The sequence below is a fragment of the Ostrea edulis genome, chromosome 2 (assembly GCF_947568905.1).
Source record: "Ostrea edulis chromosome 2, xbOstEdul1.1, whole genome shotgun sequence".
Taxonomy (NCBI): domain Eukaryota; kingdom Metazoa; phylum Mollusca; class Bivalvia; order Ostreida; family Ostreidae; genus Ostrea; species Ostrea edulis.
The window spans coordinates 54,023,028-54,046,313 of record NC_079165.1 but is presented as its reverse complement, the minus strand read 5'-3'; the positions used below and the strand labels follow the sequence as shown (position 1 = coordinate 54,046,313).

Here is a 23,286-nt window from a genome sequence, read left to right as displayed (position 1 = left end):
TTTTTCTAACTTTATTTTTGAAGGAGCAGCAACTTCTTCACCTTCTAGAAAATCATCCTGCAAAAAATGAAATGTCAATCATTAAAATTACATGACTCACATTCTTAGCTCACCTGAGCCAAAAGCTTATAATAAGTGAGCTATTCTGATCAGAATTCGCCTGACAATATTGTAAACCTTTTACATTTTCATCTCCTGAACCTTTTTTTCCCCATCATTTTCAACAAATACATATACACGTTTTACTCGCACTTTAATACAGATTAAAGAAAGCGATATAGAAAATTACATGTATATTCTAGTACTTATTGTTAAAAAGAAGAAATACTGTTATCATTGGTTGAAAAGACTTCAATCAAACTTGATACAAATCATCCTTGGGTGAAAGGAGATTCAAATCTGTTGAAATGAAGGTCCATGCCCCCTTGAAAGGGGAGATAATCAAGTAATGGTAAAAACTGGGTGAGGTCATTTAAAACATTTTCTCTCAAAAACCAATTGGCCAGAAAAGTTGAAATTTACATGGCAGATTTCTGACAAAGAGTAGATTAAAGTTTATCCAAATAACAGTCCCCAGGGTTGGGAATGCCCACAACAAGGGATCAAAGTTTTACATGTACACTGAGTGGCCAAAAGTATTGCAACAAACATGGCTGACGTCATCACAATTTTACTCGCATTCTGAAAACTAACAGAAGACAATTTCTTCAAGACATTACATCAACTTTTAATAGGAATGAAGGTACAAATGTGTCCAGGAGAACTGCTTGTCGTAAGTTACACCAGGAAGGATACAGGAGGGGCAAAATTCAGAAAACGCTTGCAATCGCTAAAGTCAACAAACAACGCCGAATTTTGTGGTGCCGTGGAAAAGACATTGGAAACCTGAACAGTGGTAGAAAGTTATTTTCTCAGACGAAACACAGGTAGTCATTGGACAAAATAACTCTGTAAGTTTGTGGAGAAAATCGTCCGAGAAGTGGAAACCTTACCGTCTGAACCAACGCAAAACGCCCGTGAGAGTAAGTTGTATGTTTTGGGGGTGTATTACCTATTATGGTATTGGTGTTCGTGTACCTGTTGATAGAAATCTAAATTCAGCAAAGCATATTGAATTGCTGGATAATCACATATGGCCCGTTGTTAGCAAAGTTTTTGGAAATCAGCAATTTATTTTCCAAGACGATAATGCCACCCCCACTCCTCTAGACAGACCAATACTTGGAAACAAGAAAACGGTATTCCAAAATTCAACTGACCTGCACAGTCCCCGGACCTTAATGTCATTGAAAATGTCTGGCGTTGTATCAAAATGAAACTGTCCCGTGAGTTTGATGATATTAAAAACTGGGATGACCCAATGGCTGCAGTGACAAGAATTTGGAATGGCCTCTCTTAAACATATATCCGTAGCTTCCATGCTTCAATATCTTCAAGACTACGACAAGTTATTATTCAGAAAGGCTTTGTAACCAAATACTAGGAAAAAAATGGTAAATAAATAATGTTTATTTCATTGAAAGTTGGTTTTTTCCATGCAGCTGTTATTTACATTGTGATGACGTCAGCCATGTTTGTTGCAATACTTTTGGCCACTCGGTGTAGATGAAAGGCGGCGAAGATAACGAACAATGATCAATCTCATAGCTCCTATAAGCAATACAAAACAAGAGGTACTGTGAGCAATGTTCACTAAGAATACCTCCCGCTTACCCCAATCTCCCAAAGGGTGTTGATAATTGGTATAAATTACCTCTTTCCTGAGTGTAAAAATATGGTATGCCTTTGTAGAAGAAAATGGAAGATATAGTCCGAACACAAATCCATGGCATAAACCTATAATTTTGACCTTGAGATCAAAGGTCAAGGTCATAAAGAGGTCATGAATGTACATGACACATAGTCTCATGGTGATACACCCATGTCTTATGGTATGACTATGTCAAATCCCTATAATCAATTTTCACCTTGAGATCAAAGTTCAAGGTCATATAGAGGTCATGAAGGTACCCGACACATCGTCTCATGGTGATACACTCATGTGTCAAATATGGTATGCCTATGTCAAAGAACAAAGGAGTCATGGCGCTGACACGAATCCATTGTAAAAACCTTTAATTTTTACCTTGAGGTCAAGGTCATATGGAGGTCATGAAGGTACATGACACATCGTCTCATGGTGATACACTCATGTGTCAAATATAGTATGCCTATGTCAAAGAACAAAGAAGTTATGGCCCAGACATAAAGTCCATTGTAAAAAACCTTTAATTTTGACCTTGAAGTCAAGATCATATAGAGGTCATGAAGGTACTCGACACATCGTCTCATGGTGATCCACCTGTGTGCCAAATATGGTATGCCTAAGTCAAAGAACAAAGCAGTTATGGGCCTGGACACGAATCTGCACAGACAGACGGATGGACGGACAGACAGAGTGATTCCTATATACCCCCCCTGAACTTCGTTCAGGGGGGTATAATAAAAAGTTGGACAAACATGGACCCCTGGATATACCAGACGTGGGATCAGGTGCCTAGAAGGAGTAAGCATCCCCTGTCGACCGGTCACATCTGCCATGAGCCCTATATCTTGATCAGGTAAACGGAGTTATCCGTAGTCAAAATCAGTGTGCCAAGAACGGCCTAACAATCGGCATGAAACACGTCAGATAGCTCATTTGACCCAATGATAAGTTGTATTGGAAAACTAGATTGGTTTTTTTATAGGTTGTATTGGCAAACTAGATTGCATGGTTTTTTTTATAACAACCATAGAATTTGTGAAATGCTGATTTTAAAAATCTTAGAACCACTGGGCCAAAAAAGTTGTGAAATTTACATGAAAGTTTCCTGACATAGAGTAAATTCAAGTTTGTTCAAATCATGTCCCCTGGGGGTAGGGTGGGTCCACAATATAAGGACCAAAGTTTTACATGCAAATACATGTGTATAGGAATTATATTTTTTTTTTTAAATCTTCTTCTAAAGAACAACAGGACCATAATTAGCCATGTTGATATGCAAACATCCCTAGGTAGTGCAGATTTAAGTTGTTCAAATTGTGGCTCTTCCAAGTAGGGTGAGGCCACAACAGGGTATTAAAGTTTTACATGGGAATATATAGGGAAACATATTCTTTAAAAATCTTTATCTCAACAACAGCAGGGCCATGATTTAATAGTCATATTGATATGGAAGTATTATCAGGTAATTCAAATTCAAGTTTGTTCAATTCAGAGGCCCTCGGGGTAAGGTGGGACCACAATAGGAGATCAAAGTTTTATATGGGAATATTCAGAAAATTGATTTAAACAAATTCTTTAAAAGAGTATCAGGGCCACATTAAATCAGATCTAAATGCAAATGTTCCCAAATTGTGTGGAATCAAGTTTTTTTTATGCCCCTAATTGTGACTAAAGGATTAGGGGGGGGGGGGGGGATATTGTTTTCATCCTTTTTATTTTTAAAAGTTGCCACAAATTTTTCACTAATTCTTCATTATCACCATTTCAATATGGGCACGACGCTTTAAACTTGAATTCTCTTCACCCAAGCATGTTTTATGGCAAGTTTGGTTGAAATCATAAGTCTTGTGTTTCTGGAGAAGAAGTTATATGGTTAGAGTTTATGGATAGACAGACAGACAAATGGATCAGAAAAGCTCACTTATATGAGGAATCACATCGGTAATTGTCCAATCAAAATGAACTTAGTCAATTGTAGTTCCATATATCTAAAGAAATATTTTTTTTCCTTGCACAATTTTTCTCATTTCCTCTTCTTCTTTTCTCTTAATTTTTGTACCCCTGATTAGGAAATTTTGTGTAATTTGTAGAAATACCCAAGTGTATACAAAGGAACTATTTGCTGTTGGTAGCTGAGGCTACTTCCTGAGGTGCACTCCGGCTGTTTACACACATGTGAAAAACACGTGGATTTGAGGGTAGTCTTGTTTGCGGCTAATTTATTTTCGAAAATGCCGCGTAGGGTGTTGTTTTTCTGGTGTCGGCAGACGAGATAGGTAACATAGAACGTTTCTGACTGCGTTATTCGGCATCAATTCTGTAAACTGATTTTTAATGATTTTTTTCCTCTATAGTAATATAAAGTGAAAATAATTACCAGTGTGATACCTATAAGGTCATCACAAGAAGTGATGAAATGCAATTCTCGTTGAAATGCTCAGAGAGCAATCAGTGAACTGAGAATGCAAGGTAAGCAAAAAGAAAAATGGGAAAGAAAAATGTTTCAGGGACTGTATCAATGAGAACGCTACTCCAAAAGGCTAGGAAATCTAGAAAAAAATTTCCTGTTCTGACTATCTAAGCTAAATTCCACTCTGAATTGATACAACACACATTCTGAATAGAAAAGCCATGAAGTGGGTCATGGTGAACCAATCCATCTCACATGTGAACTGATTATGTATTTTTCTGTGAGTGAGGTTGTGACAAAATGTTGGTATGCAATATCTACCTATGATGATAAAAAGTCCAGAAAACCATTTGATCTACTTTTAGCCCTAAAGTAGGTCATGGTGCACCAATTAAGTTGAAATGTGAACTGATTACGTATTTCTCTGAGAGGGAGGTTGTGACAAAATTTCAGAGCAATACCTAGCTGTGACCATACTAAAAAAATCTGGAAAACTGTTTGACCTACTTCTATCCCTAAATTAGGTCATAGTGCGCCAATCTAGCTGAAATGATAACTGCACTTGTATTCCTCGGAGAGGTAGCCTTTGACTAAATATCAGGGCAATATCTGTATCCATAATGAAAACAAGCATAGTCCCCTACCGGTTGCAAAAATTACTGTACGACAACTATATTCAATGTTCATTATGTAGGTTATGGCAAAAGGGAAAATTGGGGAACCAGGATAGGAATGGTTGGAAATCAACTACTATTCGAGTAGAGACTAGACCAAGAAAAAAAGACAAATTTATAATTAGATTTAGGTCTTTAACCAAGTCAATAAACTGTGACATGTAGGTGATCATGAATAATTTAGCTACATTGTTGTATTACTATGCTAGTTTTAATGAGTGTAGTACTCTTATCTACAGAAATAAGAAACTTGGTTCTAATAAACTAATAATTCATGCTATTTTTTAAAGTCCAAGGGCCATAACTTAGTGAAAAATTAATGGACCCATTTGTAACTTATTAAGGCAAAGAAAATGTGCCAAATACAAATGAATACCTGCAAGCACATTAAAAAAAGTCCGGAAAACTGATAATTCATGCTAATCACATAATCACATCAGTACTAATTATCACATCTGTACTGATTATCACATTTGTAATTATTATCACATCTATACTAATTATCACATCTGTACTGATTATCACATCTGTAATAATTATCACATCTGTACTAATTATCACATCTATATTGATTATCACATCTGTACTAATTATCACATCTATACTGATTATCACATCTGTACTAATTATCACATCTATATTGATTATCACATCTGTACTAATTATCATATCTGTACTAATTATCACATCTATACTGATTATCACATCTGTACTAATTATCACATCTATACTGATTATCACATCTGTACTAATTATCACATCTATACTGATTATCACATCTGTACTAATTATCCATCTATACTGATTATCACATCTGTACTAATTATCACATCTGTACTAATTATCACATCTATACTGATTATCACATCTGTACTAATTATCACATCTTATCACAACTCATAGATCACAGATAACAACTTCTTTAAATTGTCATTTTCAAAACTAAAAACTAAAAAAAAAAAAAAGACTGTTTAATTTAACATACATATTTGTTCTGTTGTTAGTTTGCAAACTTTCAAAAAAGTGTAAAACTTTGATCATTTTTATATACCAGAATGCTCTCTCTCCCTCCCTCCCTCCTCTCTCTCTCTCTCTCTCCTCCTTTTCTCTATCTCCTCTCCCATTCTACTCCCTTTCTCCCTCTTCTCTCTTCACCCTTTCTTCCTCTTTTCTTTCTCTCTCTTTTCACCCTTACTCCTCCTCTCTCTCTCTTCACCCTTACTCCTCCTCTCTCTCTCTTCACCCTTACTCCTCCTCTCTCTTCACCCTTACTCCTCCTCTCTCTCTCTCTTCACCCTTACTCCTCCTCCTCTCTTCACCCTTACTCCTCCTCCTCTCTTCACCCTTTCTCCCTCTTTTCTCTCTCCCTCTTCACCCTTACTCTTCCTCTCTTCACCCTTTCTCCCTCTTTTCTCTCCCTCTTTTCTCTCTCTCTTCCCCCTCTCTCTCTTCACCCTTACTCCTCCTCCTCTCTCTCTTCACCCTTACTCCTCCCCCTCTCTCTCTTCACCCTTACTCCTCCCCCTCTCTCTCTTCACCCTTACTCCTCCTCCTCTCTCTCTTCACCCTTTCTCCCTCTTTTCTCTCTCCCTCTTCACCCTTACTCTTCCTCTCTTCACCCTTTCTCCCTCTTTTCTCTCCCTCTTTTCTCTCTCTCTTCCCCCTCTCTCTCTTCACCCTTACTCCTCCCCCTCTCTCACTTCATCCTTTCTCCCTCTTTCTCTCTTCACCCTTTCTCCCTCTTCTCTCTTCACCCTTTCTCCCTCTTTCTCTCTTCACCCTTTCTCCCTCTTTCTCTCTTCACCCTTTCTCCCCCTTCTCTCTCTCTTCACCCTTTCTCCCCTTCTCTCTCTCTTCACCCTTTCTCCCCCTTCTCTCTCTCTTCACCCTTTTTCCCTCTTCTCTCCTTCTTTTCTCTTTCTTCTCTCTTTCTTTCTAGAGAGGAGAGATATAGAGAGGAGAGAAGGGAGAGAGATGAGATAGAGGAGGAGAGAGAGAAGCAGAGAGAGAGTGAAGGAGGGGAGAGATAAGGAGAGAGAGAAGGGGGATATGAGAAAGAGGGAGAAAGAGAGAGGAGAGATAGAAGGAGGGAGAGAGAGAGTTCTGGTATATAAAAAAGTTTTACACTTTTTTTAAAGTTTGCAAACTAACAACAAAACAAATACATATGTTGAATTAAACAGTCGTTTTTTTTTAGTTTTTACAGTTTGAAAATGACAATTTAAAGAACTTGTTATCTGTGACCATATAATATCTCATATTTTCAGCACTTTATCTGGACCGGAAGTGACTTAGATCCACGTTGACATAATTACTTTCATGTACAATCACAGATCTATCATTTCTGTAAGTGTTTTTTAAATCTCTAGTTTTACTAATCATTCGAAAATAAGCAATTAACGGGTAAATATGTCAACACAATATTTCACGACCGGAAGTGATTTTCATTTCAACACTCTGAACTTTTCTTCCTCTAAACAGTGTCTACAACATATGTAAGAATTTTATCTATATGCACCAATGTGACACAAAAACCAAGGGAGACTAAGTAAGAAAAACTGGAAATCGTTGAATTTTTAACAACTTCCTGTGTAGACCGGAAGTGACCAACAAAGAACTTCCATCTGATTTCTGATGAGATAAGATGTTGAATGGGATACTTCAATACGCCGGTTTCGAGATACGTCCGAGTTATTTCCCTTTGAGAACTCTCGTACATAGTAAGACGCGAAAGAATTTGTTTACACGCGGGAGTGGGACAGATATTCATCACAGTGTAAGTGAATGTACTCAGTAAATTTCTTATACGCTGTTTGATAACCCGAATTCGACTGATACACAAACTAAGTAAGTGATAAGTATTTAGGGAGTAATTAAATACATAGAATTCTTATCCTATCACGTTATTTCGCTGGTCATAAGTACCATATCCAAGATATTTCTTGCAAATATGACATTGTTTGTATGTTTCCACTTCGGTAAAACATTACTTTCGATAGCATTTTGTATTTCCCACATTTACATATTTAAAGAGAAGCCACTTTTAATACATTTCATCTTCTTTCTCGTTGGCTGTATATCCACTCTGTCCCACTTAGGCATTCAAAGTTCCACTAAATGCACCTCGTATTCAGAAGAGTTCGTATCTCGAAAGTGGCGTATTAGTGAAGAACAATTGTTCATGAAAGGAATGATAATTTAATTCTTAAAAACAGAGTGATAAACACGTAAGAGATATGATTTAACAATATTTGATAACTCCCAGATTTATTTCATTCACTTCTGGTATTTCGGAAATCCATAAAATTACTGAAAATTCCACAATGAGTGTGCAGGAAACTTCCTTGAAAGTTTTGAAGAGAAATATTAATTTTTTGGACAACTTCTGGTTTTGAACAACAAACTTCCGGTGGAAATGGTATGACTTAAAACATTCTATTAGACAATGGGGTGAGCATTAGAAATGAAAACAAGAGGTCCAAGGGCCACATCGCTCACCTGAGTCACTTGGCTCATATTTAAAGATTTTCCCTATATATCTGTATGCAAAACTTTGATACCCCCCCCCCCCCCCCTTGTGACCCCATCCTCCCCTGGGGGCCATGATTTTAACAAACTGAAATCTGAAATATGTCAGAAAGCTTTCATGTAAATATCAGCTTTTCTGGCTCAGTGGTTCTTGAGAAGATTTTTAAAGATTTTCCTTATATATTTGTATGTAAAACTTTGATCCCCTATTGTGTCCCCATCCAAACCCCGGGGGCTATGATTTGAACAAACTTGAATCTGCATTACGTCAGGAAGCTTTCATGTAATTTCAGCTTTTCTGCCTCAGTGGTTCTTGAGAAGAAGATTTTTCCTATATATTTGTATGTAAAACTTTGATCTCCTATTGTGGCCCCATCCAAACCCCGGGAGCTATGATTTGAACAAACTTGAATCTGCATTATGTCAGGAAGCTTTCATGTAAATCTCAGCTTTTCTGGCTCGGTGGTTCTTGAGAAGAAGATTTTTCCTATATATTTGTATGTAAAACTTTTATCCCCTATTGCGGCCCTATTATATACCCCCAGGGGCCATGATTTGAACAAACTTGAATCTGCATTATGTCAGGAAGCTTTTATGTAAATTTCAGCTTTTCTGGCTCAGTGGTTCTGTTGAGAAGACGATTTTTCCTATATATTTGTATGTAAAACTTTGATCCCCTATTGCGGCCCATCATACTCCCAGGGGCCATGATTTGAACAAACTTGAATCTGCATTATGTCAGGAATTCAGCTTTTCTGGCTCAGTGGTTCTTGAGAAGAAGATTTTTAAAGATTTTTCCTATATATCTGCATGTAAAACTTTGATCCCCTATTGTGGCCCCATCCAACCCTGGGGGACCATGATTTGAACAAACTTGAATCTGCATTATGTCAGGAAGCTTTCATGTAAATCTCAGCTTTTCTGGCTCAGTGGTTCTTGAGAAGATGATTTTAAAGATTTTCCCAATATTTTTCTATGTAAAACTTTGATCCCCTATTGTGGCCCCAATCTACCCCCAAGGGCCATGATTTGAACAAACTTGAATCTGCACTATGTCAGGAAGCCTTCATATAAATTTCAGCTCTTCTGGCTCATTGGTTCTTGAGAAGAAGATTTTTAAATGACCCACCCTATTTTTGTGATTACACATGTATCTCCCCTTTGAAGGGGGCACGGCCCTATGTCAGGAAGCTTTCATGTAAATCTCAGCTCCTAAAATTTTGATCAGAAAAGCTCACTTGAGCCTTCAGATCAGGTGAGCTAAAAACAGTTCAAAAAATTCTTAGTGAAGCCTTAGCAATGTCCTGGGCCTCATTTCATTTCATGCCAGTCAACACCCATAACCGGAAGTTCATAATGACAAAAAATGGTTAAACCAATATATGTTCATGACAGAGAATTTGGTTTTCCAGAATAAGTATAGCCACAGTAATTTCTTCCTTTCTGATTTTCTCGTCTATATTGTCCAGTAGATCGAACTTCATCCTGATGCCATCTTTCTCACCGTAGACACTACCATTAAAGTACCATGCATTGTCGATTTACGGATGTTCCTTCAGTTTCTTAATCAGCTGAGCATTCAGTTTTGTGACATCATCTGGTAATCAGCAATGTCCGTTAGAATTTTTCTTAAAGGCAAATCTTTTACGCATTACGCTGGATATTGCCATATTGTTTTTCATCTTCACGAGAATTGGTTTTGGTTCTCCAGCTTTCCCCGGAATTCTGTGAATAGCGATGACATCGGCTTCATCTAACTTGAATTGAAATACGTATGTCACATCTTCAAGTCACCATCTAACATCCCTGTAAGTTTCAAGACTCAATCTTTGACCATTTGTGAAAAAACGCATGGACAAAATCTCTTCCGGCCACAAAATATAGTCCCTAACATTTCTTTAACAAATCCTTTATTAATAATTCCCTGTACTCCGGATACTGCGTATTCTGTATATCGGCCAGCTTACACAGTCCCAACTGCTATCAATTAACTTTAATTATCCTGTTTAAACTGGCCGCTCGTTGATGTACCACCCTAATTGTATTCGGTGTACACAAGGTCCCAACTGCTCGTAATTAGCTCTAATCATCGCATTCAAACCAGCCACCCCACGATGACCAACCTGTCGGTATTCGGTCGATCACACGCGGTGTACACAAAGGGTGTCTCAAGGGAAGCCACAGGTAAGTAAAAGAGTGCAACTGGCGATGAGTCGCGATCAGTTTAAAATAAAACCTGATATTTAGAGGGTGCACTTTTCAATTATGACAGCACCACGCACGAGGTAATGGCACCCTCCCCCTAACGACAGAGACGAAAACTGACATTAAAAGACAAAAGTTCAATTAATCGATGAATTCGATACATTCTTTGAATGAAACAAATTCGGTAACAATCCTGTTATGTTTTCCAAAAGCAGGGTTTCCCCTCGTGGACATCTCGGAGCTCTACGGCGAGTCAGACAGTGATGATATGCAGTTAGTTAGCACAACTCGCCATGTCCGGTCGATCACTCGGCATTACATCAGTTTCCATTTCACAAATTGAGACGGTTAAAAGCGATACATTTTACAATGAAAGCTGGGAAAGTCAAAGTTTAGACGAACACAAAACAAACTTGACGAACGTACATAATGTAGTACTTGATAACGGCGATGATGTAGACGAAATCGACAATTTACCAACAGAAAATTGCGCGAATAATTCCCAGATTTTAAACTGTTTAATAAAAATTGAAACTTTTTCAAATGAGCACAACAATAAAACACTGATATTTATATTTCTACATTTTGAATTCTTTTGTGATATAATAAAACGTTATAGCAATCATTACACACGTACATGTATGCATAGATAGTGAATACAAGGGAAGTAACTCTCATTCTTGTCAACATTCTGCACTCCGGACTCTGCAAACCGGCCAATTTCTTTGGAACCACACATAACCGGTTTAGACAGATTATACTGTATTTCACAAACGGAAGTGAATTTTGAAAAAAATAAAATTTGAAATTTGTCTTCAGAAGGATAATGTCAATAAAATATGTGAAAATCATATCAAACACTTGATTTATAAACGAGAAATGTGAGGACAAGAAAGAACAATTTTTTGAAGTTTTTCTCAATAAACCGGAAGTTGCTTTTTGAACTTCCGGTAAGTATCACATTTACTGAAGCTACGAAAGAAACCTTATTTTAACATGCAAATTTCGTTTCAAACTCATAATTTTGAAATTTGACGTTTTCTTTGTTGACGACCGGAAGTGACGGTCGAAAAAATGACATGCATAAGTTCCATCTATAAGTCGAGATCTATCATCTCTGAAAGTTTCAAGACCCAATCCTAAACCGTTTATAAGAAAACGCCTGGACAAAATCTCTTTTTGAAAACGGAAATTGGCCATATCTCATGAATGGAAGTAAATTTTGAAAAAAATATTTAACGTTACTTTAGAGATAGATAATGTCAATAAAATAAGTGAAAATCAAATCAAACACTTGATTTAGAAGCAAGATATATGGGGACAAAGAAAGACCACAGAGAGGAATTTAAGAGACAATAGAACATATACTGTGGGAATGTGATCGTGTTCAAGCATTCCTAGATGAGTTTCAACTTTACATAGAAGATAAAACAAACTTTCAAATAGTTTTACCAAAAAATATTTTATTTTAGGTATTCCTGGTAAAAAGTTTTGTATGCAAAATACTCTTATCATTTGGTTGAAATACTATATTTATACAGCAAGATGTACTGAGAAATCATTGAACATTCATTTTGCAATATCCTACTTAAAGGGACTGGTTCACGTTTTTCGAAAGAAAAGTTTTTCATTTTTTATGTTAAAATTTACAATACAGTTCATTTAATGTTGACAACCAAATTTTGGACAGTCTGAGTGCAAGGATAAGAGCAATATTTTGGCTTAGATTCTGTGTTATGTAAACAAAGACTCGAGTCTTTTTATGTAAACAAACTAACCAGTGAAACGTTAATTTTGTAATTTAAAGCATCTTCATATTGTACAATCACAAATTTTAACTTTTAAATGACACATTTTACCTAACGAATACTTGATATGTGATATATGATAAACTTGGATGAATATCCATAATGCATTTATTTTGAAAACTCCGTCAACAATAACACACCTCAATTTTTGTATTCAAAACAAATAATACACTATCTATAATGAGCTTCTGTCATGATGAATAACCTCAATTTTTTAGTGAAACCTTCTAAACATATTAGACTGTAGATTTTGATGTATTTAAAGTGAAGAACAAAATTTGGAAGAAAATCGTGAATCAGTCCCCTTAAAAATGAAACGCAAAAATTCCTGTTTTACAAAAATGGTGATAACAAAAAATTTGATACCCACTGGAACAGATGGAACTTGATCTTTCCTTAATTTTATCTCTCTCTTTATCTCTGCCTCTCTCACATATAAAAAACCTGTCTGTATTCCTACATGATCCTTGGTATGTATATATTGAACATGTATTATGATATGTACAGATTGTTTACAAAAGAAAAAGAAAAAAGAAAGACCAATTTTTCAACGTTTTTCTCAATAAACCGAAAGTTGCTGTTTTAACTTCTGGTAAGTATCCCATTTTCTGAAATTACAAAAGACACCTCATTTTACCATGCAAATTTTGAAATTTCAACGTTTTCTTTATTCATTTCCGGTGACGACCGGAAGTGACGGTTGACATGCTTAACTCCCTAAAGTTCTTCTAGTACCTGAGATCTATCATCCCTGTAAATTTGGAGACTCTACCTTTTACAGTTGCTGAGAAAAAAGATGGACAAAATCTCTTTTGAAAAAACGAAAATCGACCACATCTTCTGACCGGAAGTGAATTTTTTTGTCAACAAAAAGCCCACAGGCCTTATCGGTCACCTGAATACTAGTGAAAAAGTATCAGTATTTCCATGGGCTATGAAATCTAGAAAAAAAATTCCTGTTCTGAATATCTAAGCTAAATTCTAATGTTCAGCAACAGTGTAAAACAAGATGTGTTCTTAAAACTTCAATGCCCTCAAAAGTGCACATTGATGAAAGGCTTTAAATAATAGGTGTATTAACATTAAAACATCAAAAGATATGACTAATTTGGACTCATCCTAAAGTCATAACCCTGGGTTATGAAATTCACCATTTTTTTTTTGTACATCCTTTTCTGTTATTCCTAAGTATGAATTTAGATTTCATTCAGTATCAGCGAACTTACACATAAATACTACCGGTATATACTAAGTTTGGCCCCATCCTGGGGTCAGAACTCTTACTCTGGGGAAAATCACAATTTTGGTAAAGTACTACCTGCTCTATCCATTTAGTTTCAATTTAGTATCAATAGTACTAAAGAAAATGTTATCTAAGTGTTTTACACATAATCACTATATAACAAGTTTGGCCCCGCCCTGGAGTCAGAACCCTTACCCTGGGGATCATGAAATTTACAATTTTGGTAGAGGCTTTCCTGTCCTACATCACTGTGCATCTAGTTTTTCTTGCATGTGTACAGATCTTGATAAGAAGATTTTTGAAAATTGGTCAATTTTGGACAGTTTTTGCCCCACCCCTAAGGCCCCAGGGGTGTAGGAATCCTGAATTTTACAATTTAAGTTCCCCTTGTTCTAAATGTGTTTCATACCAAATTTGAAAAGAATTGGAATGATTTATAGTTATCAAGAAGTTAAAAATGTCTATTGTTCACACATTTGATAACTGACCATTTTGGCCCCACCCTGATACCAAAACGTCTACCTCTGGGATCATCAAATTTACAATTTTGGTAAAGGACTACCTGTTCTTTCTAAATATCTATTTACTTTCAGGGGTGCTGGAGTCCTGAAATTTACAATTTATGTCCCCCTTGTTCCAATGATGCTTCATACCAAATTTGAAAAGAATTGGAATGGTATTTATTAAGAAGAAGTTTAAAATGTTCAATTGTTAACACATGATGGACGACGCACGGCAACCAATTGCAATAGGTCACCTGAGTTTATTCAGGTGACCTAAAAAAAAAACTATCAAATTCAATCCACGACACATCTACCCTGAACATTTCAAGAAAATCTATCCAGCCATCTCTGAGAAATGGCCTGGACAAAAAAAGGGGGAAAATAATAATAAACCGTACAATCAGAATAAGATCTTCCATTTGAAATGGAAGACCTCAATAAAGGGGCAAAACTCCTGCATGAGAGGTTGAAATGGATCAAAATTGCAACTTGATCTAGAGTGATCCACAAAGAAGCTACACAGCAAGTTTCAGCTTGATATGTGACAGAAAAATGAAATTAGAAACAGAAAACCCCAAATGGACGTACGTACAGACATCACTGTACCACATCTAAAGACGGGCGTATAAAATAATACTTACAATATCATAAATAACTCTAATCAAGAGAGAGCAACTTGGACACTTTGCTGTATCTTCACCACTTGCTAATTCTTCCTGAAAAGTAAAGACAGAAGTTGATCAGGGATGTAGAACAATTGGCACAAATGTTCTGCCGACTTATCCCAACTTTCTGCCATCATGCCCAAACTGTTTGGTCAACTGAAACCAATTATAAGAGGTCCCCCAAAAAATATTTAAACATCTAGCCCCAATTTTTATATTGATTAACCAACTCCCCATCACTTTCAAGATCATTTATCCTCATATAAAAACTTGACCAACGAAGATCTCAACATCTTAAAGAATTTAATTGTAACAAGAAATGTTTGTAAAACACATATGCTCCCCCTCCCCCATGGTGCAAAATTGAAAAGGGTTAACTACAAGCATCATTTAATTGATAGTAGTGCCAAACCAATTCAAGATATTGAGCAGACAATATCTTCCTATGTCCAGAGTGGATTGACCAAGTGACCTAAAAATCAATAGGGGTCATCTATACTCCTTATGCTGTACCAGTGTACCAAGTTTGGTGTCAATCAAGCAAATGATTCTTAAAATATAGGGGATAATATATTACTATGTCCAGTTTAACCATTGACCTTTGACCATATGAACCAAGATTTTATAAGGGTCATCTATTCCTTATGATGACCCTTGACATTTGACCTAAAAATCAATAGCGGTCATCTACTCCTTACCAAGTTTGATGTCTGTCAAGCAAAGGGTTCTCAAGATATTAAGCAGACAGTACTTTCCTATGTCAAGAGTAGATTGACCCTTGACCTTTGGCCTAAAAATCAACAGGGGTCCTCTTCAATCCAGATATGAAATATCATTATGATATTTAGTGAACATATTAAAAGCAATATGCCCCTCTTCTTTGAAGGGGGGCATAAATATCATTACGATCAAGTGAATGGTTCTCGAGATATTGAGCGGACAAAATGTGGTCTACCAACCTTCATACCAACTGACAGGTGCAATATGCCCCTCTTCTTTGAAGGGGGAAAGGGCATTATAAAAACAGAGGAAAATACAATTCCACAATTCAGTTATTGTAAATATTGGTTTACATTGTCAACTGGAAGGTTTTTTTCCTTGTTTGACATCCCTTCAAGAATTTTTTACTCATATCAAGATGTCACCAGAGGTAGTTAAGTACCAAAGGCTAGCACTCAGGCTGTAGCAATGAAAGTTCTTTAATCTCTGAAATACCTGTGATTCTCACATCAAAATGCCAATCATTTGGCAAAGAAGCAATCATTACCTTAGTTTTTGTCTTAGGTTTGACATAGCAATGGCATGAGCTGGGCTTTTAATGCTCTACCACTCAGCAACCTGTCAATTGAAGGGGAAATAGGGTGGTGGTGGTATACTACAAATTATTCATCATATGAAATTAAAATATTGTGCAAAATTAAAGCTGTATGGTCCGAATTACAACATTTTTTTCCCATCGCGTAAAAACGCTATTAAGTCATCGCATGTATGTAGTTATGAGGCTGTATGACATGTCATACATTATTTCACCTGTTTTAACCAAAATTATTTAATTCTAAATCGGTGTTTACAAACAACCGCGTCACTCTGCCATTTCAAGTGACAGTCACGTGACCAGTTCAAACTTTCAGATCATCCGTGGTCTTATCTGTGTAAAGCTATGTATTTTGTTACAACAGTACCGTGCCATAAGTTTAATAGAAATAAAAATATCAAATACCTATTAGTAATTCGTTGTTTTACGCTCTTTCAGCCTTAAAACTAGACAGTTGCGTCTGAGTTAATACATCATGTTGGGATTCCCCTGACGTGCGTGGGGCTATTTATAGACGTCCAACACTGTATAATTTATGCGTTATCCGGAACACCTTGGGTTTTTCACTGAATACACCGTGCTTTTGGTGAAAGGCCCGAGGTTTTCTGAATGATTTATATATGTACCACACTATATTTACTTTCTAAATAATATTCTCACTGTTTTCTTTTACATGCAGATGTTTTCAAGCATGTAATTAAGGGAAAGTTGATAACTTTGTAAAGTAATTAATCTGCTTTAAAGTAATTATGTACAAATATAATACGTACATGAACATCGGGTCATACAGCTTTCAAGCTGTATGATCCGATGTTCATGTATTATTTGTGTACATAATTACTTTAAAGCAGATTAATTACTTTATAAAGTTATTAACTTTCCCTTAATTACATGCTTGAAAACATCTGCATGTAAAAGAAAACAGTGCGAATATCATTTAGAAAGTAAATATAGTGCCTACATATATAAATAATCCCATAATAGATGTCTATAAATAGACCCATGCACGTCAGGGGAATCCCAACATGATATATTAACTCATACGCAACTGTCTAGTTTTAAGGCTGAAAGAGCGTAAAACAACGAATTACTAAGAGGTATTTGATATTTCTATTTCTATCAAACTTATGGTACGGATCTGTTATAACAAAATACACAGCTTTACACAGATAAGACCACCAATGATCTGAAAGTTTGAACTGGTCACGTGACTGTCACTTGAAATGGCAGAGTGACGCGGTTATTTGTAAACATCGATTTAAAATCAAATTCTTTGGGTTAAATCAGGTGAAATAATTTATGATATGTCGTACAGTTTCATAACTACATTCGTGCGATGATTTAATAGCGTTTTTACGAGATGGAAAAAAATATTGTAATTCGGACCATGCAGCTTTAAATGAAAATTTTAAAGATTTAATTGGAGTGAAAATGAATGAAATGAAGAAATTCATAAATATTACATAAACAAGAGGCACACAGGCCTCATCAGTCTCCTGAGCATTAGTTAAAAGTATCGCTAGCCCCAAGGGCTATGAAAACTATAATAATTTTCCTGTTCTGCATATCTAAGCTAAATTCTAATATTCAGTAGCAGTACTATAAAACAAAATGTGTTCTTAAACCTCCAATGCCCTCAAAAGTGCATACACTGAAGAAAGGCTTTACATAATATGATAAGTGTATTAATATTAAAACATTCAAAGATATGACTAATTTAGACCCACCCTAGAGTCGAAACCCTGAGTTGTGAAATTCACCATTTTTTGTACATCCTCTTCTGCTATTCCTAAGTATGCATTTAGATTTTATACAGTATCAGCAAACTTACACATAAATACTATTTACAAAGTTTGGCCCCACCCTGGGGTCAGAGACCCTACCCCTGGGATCATCAAATTTACAATTAGATGGAGGCTTGGTCAGTGCCCAGGTCTCATTGGCATGAAGCATAGCTATACATTTGACCACGGGTCTTGTACAGGTGGCATGATGTCAAGACCGGTAGCAGCTCTTTGAACTTCTTCCAAGCAGTGGTTGCAAGGTCACAGCCACCAGCTGCAAAAAGCATGTCTCCTAGGTAGCAGAAGGAACCTACAATCTCCAACTTGTCCAGAACAACTTGGGCATCACTCTGCGGCCTGCGAGCTGTTCCCTTGCATCTTGAGTACCTAAAGTCAGGGTTCACAAACAGGCGCATGAGCCCACTGCATTTCTTGTGCACCCAGTGCTTGCAGCCATTGCAGAAAATACTGTTGCTGCCTACACCTGTATGACAGACAGCACATGGTCAAGACCCGTACCGCAGATCATGATCTTGGTTTTGCCCGCATTCACTCTCAGTCCTTTCCTTTCCATAGTTTCTTTCCAAGTCAGGAGCCTTTCGACACATTCATTCAATGAGTCAGCAATGATAACCAGGTCATCTGCATACAGATGTAGGGTAGGATTTTTCGATCTTTGGCTTTATTGAGCGACTTTTGACAGAAATTCAGGTGCCTGTGCTTTGATCAACATTGCATGGTGTGCTGTATTTCGGAGCTAGGAGACTACAAGATTGGGATAATAATCCACCTAAGTTGTTGTTGTTGCTGTCGGTTCCTTTCCATTTCCGTGCAGTATCACGGGTAGTGTCCACACTAGTGGGCCCCCTTCCAGGTATCTGGCTGGCTGCACGCATGACAGATCTCACCTCAGATCTCCATTCTTTCCGGTCTTGAGGGTCGGCAGTAGAGAGCTTCCATTCTCTACGATCTTTCTCCGTCAGCTCTCTCCAAGATAGCATTGGCCGACCAACTCTACGTCTCCCAGGAACTTGTATATTTAGAGTGCACTTGACTGCACTGCTGGATCTGACAACGTGGCCATACCAGCGGAGTCTCCTTTCCCTTAAGATGAGGTTGAGGTCGTCGATGTCAAGCCGCCCCAGCAATTCAGTTGAACTTACAGTGGCCATATCTTCAGGCGTGATGTTACAGATCTGTCTTATCATGACCCTGTCATTGCGCTGTAGGTGATGAAGATTTGGCTTGGTCAGTGCCCAGGTCTCACTGGCATGGAGCATAGCGCTCCGTACACAGGTGTTATACATTCGACCACGGGTCTTATACGACAGGTGGCGTGATGTCAGGACTGGTAGCAGCTCCCTGAACTTCTTCCAAGCAGTCTTCACACGCGTAGTGGCTGCAAGGTCACAGCCACCAGCTGCGGAAAGCATGTCTCCGAGGTAGCAGAAGGAGCCTACAACCTCTAACTTGTCCAGACCAACTTGGATATCACTCTACGGCCTGCCGTCAAGAGGGCGAGCCGTTCCTCTGCATCTTGAACATCTGAAGTCAGGGTCCACAGACAGGCGCACGAGCACACTGCATTTCTTGTGCACCCAGTGCTTGCAGCCATTGCAGAAAATACTATTGCTGCCTACACCTGTACGACAGACAGCACATGGTAAGCTGCCCGAGTCCTGAAGTAGGTCAAGACCCGTACCGGAGATCATGGTTTTGCCTGCATTCAATCTCAGTCCTTTCCTTTCCATAGCTTCTTTCCAAGTCAGAAGCCTCTTGACACATTCATCCAACGAGTCAGTAATGATAACCAGGTCATCTGCATACAGATCCTCCCAGGGAACACCGGTGCGAAATTCGCGTGAAAGAGCCTCGAGTACGATGATGAAAAGCAGAGGGCTGAGTACTGACCCCTGATGGACTCCGACCCTCACAGCAAACTCCTCACTGTAGCCATTACCAATGCGGACACAGCTACGGGCATTTGCATACATCCCCTGCACCAGACGCACAATCCACTCTTCCACACCAAGTTTTCGCAGTGCCCACCAGATCACCTTCCGAGGGACACAATCTTAATTCGAGGTGTGACTTTGCGAGATCTTTGTAACACATGTTGTATTCAAATCATTACACTCTCTCAGTCACATGCTTTAAACTAGTTCATAATCCATTCATAGTCAAATTGAAACAATCGGTTTCTCTTCTCCTTGTAATTCCTCACAACTGATTCCTCACAATTACGTTTCACTGTGTTGCCGGATTTAGCATCGGTTTGAAAATGTATGGGCCACATGGCTTCCATTTTTCCCCGGTAAAATACGGACTTCGATCCCGATCTTATATCGGCCATCAGGACCGACAATGAAGTAACTTGTGTCGGACATTTACTACTTTTATCGGATAATCCGACATTACCGACACTTTTCAAGAACTCTGTTGTAATATGAATATACTCAAGTAAAACAGTTTCAGTGTTTTATTTCTGGTTTAGGGTGGCCTTTTGCAGCAGTTTGCAATTTTTAAGGCCCATTACGTTACATCTACTATATACTCTATATAATCACGGTGATGTTTATGCTTACCAAATAAAGATACTATCAACATACAGATATCTTTATTGAGTAATTTGGGTAAACACAAGTATAAACTGGCATTGTATAGCAGAATATTAGTAAAAAATGATATTCAAGAAAAAAATATTTATGTAGACAAAATTGCATACCAAGTGCGCTATACTTCTTTGCTAAACACTGAATATGACGTCACAATGCACTGTGTACATCAATTGTGTTATATCTCCTCCGTTCAATGAATAGGTGAATCAAATGTCTAAAGTTAGGATGCTTTGATAGAGCTCTGTCCTTACACGTTAGGTGCTAACTTTGGGATATTTTTTGTCTTGTTATGGATATAGATACTAATGCCAATACTTTTTGCTTCGCCTTCAAACACGGGACCGCCTCAGGGGCCTAGAGGTTAGAGCGTTCGTTAAGCATGCGGAAGGCCCGGGGTTCAAATCCGGGTCGCGACAGACCGAAGTCGTTGAAACAGGTAGTGACAGTTCCATCACCAAACGCTCAGCATCAGGTGTGCATGTCACGGGTCCTCGGAGATGACCTTAAAAACGGATGTCTCGTGTCACAGTAGGTGTGGCACACTAAAGAACCCTCACTGCTCAATGGTCGTAAGCGCCGAGCATACTGCCATAGGCCTAAATTTGAAGCCCATTACCGGTCTTGGTGACATCTCCATATGAGTGAAAAATTCTCGAGAGAGACGTTAAGCAAGATACAATCAATCAATCAATTAAACACGGTCACACTGTAAGACATCTATTATATAGATAGTACACAAGGCTAAGCACCTGAACTGTGATCAATGAACAAGTAAAGACAACGAACAGCGATCAATCCCACAAAGAAATCAAAATCAAGAGAAGGGCAAACATAATCTCGGCTGAGATTCGGTTTGGCTGAATATTTGGACTGACGACTTCTTCAGCCAAGCCGAATCTCAGCCGAGATTAGGGCAAACATAGACCCCTAGACATACCAGAGGCTAGAGGTGGGATCAGGTGTGTTGTTAAGATTTCATCTGCGACAATACACCAGAGGTGGTATCCAGATTAGGCCTATTGGAAGAAGAAGAAGATCTATATTGAGCATGTAAAATTTACCTTTGTTATTTCGAATCGATCACCACAGGGACAAGGGTAATAATAAGTTTCAGTATCTTCATCATATTCCATATCCTCTATTTCAATCTCATCGTGAAAAACAGACATCTGCGATTCTGTCAACACAGTAGTCGCTACAGGTCAGTTTTTAACCATGTGTGCAATACCGGATATCAATATTGAAAAATAAACTCAGAATTAAAACTACAAACTAATTCCGGAAAAGTTCTTAATCATATCAGTAGCGGAAAGGATCAATATATTCGGGGTAACAACAGAAAAAATAACTATTCGTCCGGAAACAAAAAGCTCATCGATAATCGTTCTAGATTGTCATCTAAAGCTTAGTAAATTAGATGTCATACTAAGACGTAAATTTTTAATTAGGTGCTTAAGATAATCCCAAGGTACTCACCGTACGTAGTATAGAGTTGTAGGACTCGGAGACGGAGTCCGGATAGGGCCATTTGCAAAAGCGTGACTGCGCGTTAGTCACAACACGCCGTCACGCCAACAAGCAACGCACCTTCGCGCAGACAAGCAACGCGCCTTCGCGCTCTCACGCCAACAAGCAACGCGCCTTCGTACAGACAAGCAACGCGCCTTCGCGTCGTCACGCCAACAAGCAACACGGCGCGAAGGCGTATTGCTTGTTGGCGTGACGGCGCGAAGGTGTATTGCTTGTTGTCGTGAGAGCGCGAAGGCGCGTTGCTTATATAATTATAATTATATAATTTATCCAACAATACAAAATGTTGCTGTAAACAGACATTTTCTTCATCAACAAATAAAGCCATTTTCAGATGAAAAGGTACGTCAGGGTTCCCCCATTTACACCATGTGGTCACACACTGAAAATAGCAACCCAAACAATTGGTCACCAAATCATTTTGTGGTTTGTTTCCCAGTTTTACCTACTGAATCCAATGAAATGAAGGAGCCTGCCCATAAAAAGTCAAAATTTTGTATTGATTCAGATGATACCCCGGAAATCTCCATGGACTCACAAAATGAAAAGACGGATATTAAATCTGATGACAATGAATTTATTAAGACAACAGAACATGATAAAGATAAAACATCTTTTGGCGATTCGGATTTATCTGATCTTGGTAAAATTGTAACAGGTGCATAAAGTTGAACACAGTGACCTCAGCTGAAAAGATAAGTTATATTCAGAATCAACCCTTGCCAGACGATGTCGCCAAGTTAAAAACAGGTCGTGCTCAAACAACGAATACGGGTGAACTCAAAAAGACTATCATTTCAATCTTCTTGGATGAATTAGTTTTCATGGTTGACCTTCAGCAAACTGTTAAATGGCGGTCTGTGTAAGTTTTGTGTCATGTTCCCTCAGTCAGATGTCCAACATCAAAATACATTTGTTACGCAGCCTTTTACTGCGTATAAGAAAGCCCTTGGAAAAACATCTGCCCTTTCAAAGCATCAAAATTCAGAACACCACAAGAGTGCCAAATCTGTTTATCACACAACCAAGATGACATCCGAAGTGCCACCTTCGTCTCTTCCGTATAAACTCAATCAGCAAAATCAGGCACAGTATCAGCACAACATAAAGTTGCTTGAGAAAATAGTAGACGCGATCATTCTTTGTGGGAAACAAAATATTCCTCTCCGAGGACACAGAGATGATACCACAGGTGATTCCTCAAATAAAGGTAAATTCCTGGCAATATTACAGCTGTTGGCAAAACATGATGAGCA

General features: G+C 38.0%; 1 long non-coding RNA gene across 2 annotated transcripts; it reads right to left on the bottom strand.

Annotated features, from left to right (window-relative positions):
* On the bottom strand, positions 1–22,174 carry LOC125679320 (uncharacterized). 2 transcript variants are annotated; one of them, XR_007371784.2, is made up of 4 exons: positions 21,977–22,174; positions 21,438–21,516; positions 14,760–14,834; positions 1–57 (listed from the first exon to the last, which is right to left on the bottom strand). It is a non-coding gene; the product is annotated as an uncharacterized LOC125679320 (long non-coding RNA). The 2 variants fall into 2 exon arrangements; XR_008800053.1 differs by lacking the exons at positions 21,438–21,516; positions 21,977–22,174 and adding an exon at positions 16,051–16,108.
* Positions 22,175–23,286: the final 1,112 nt, after the last annotated feature.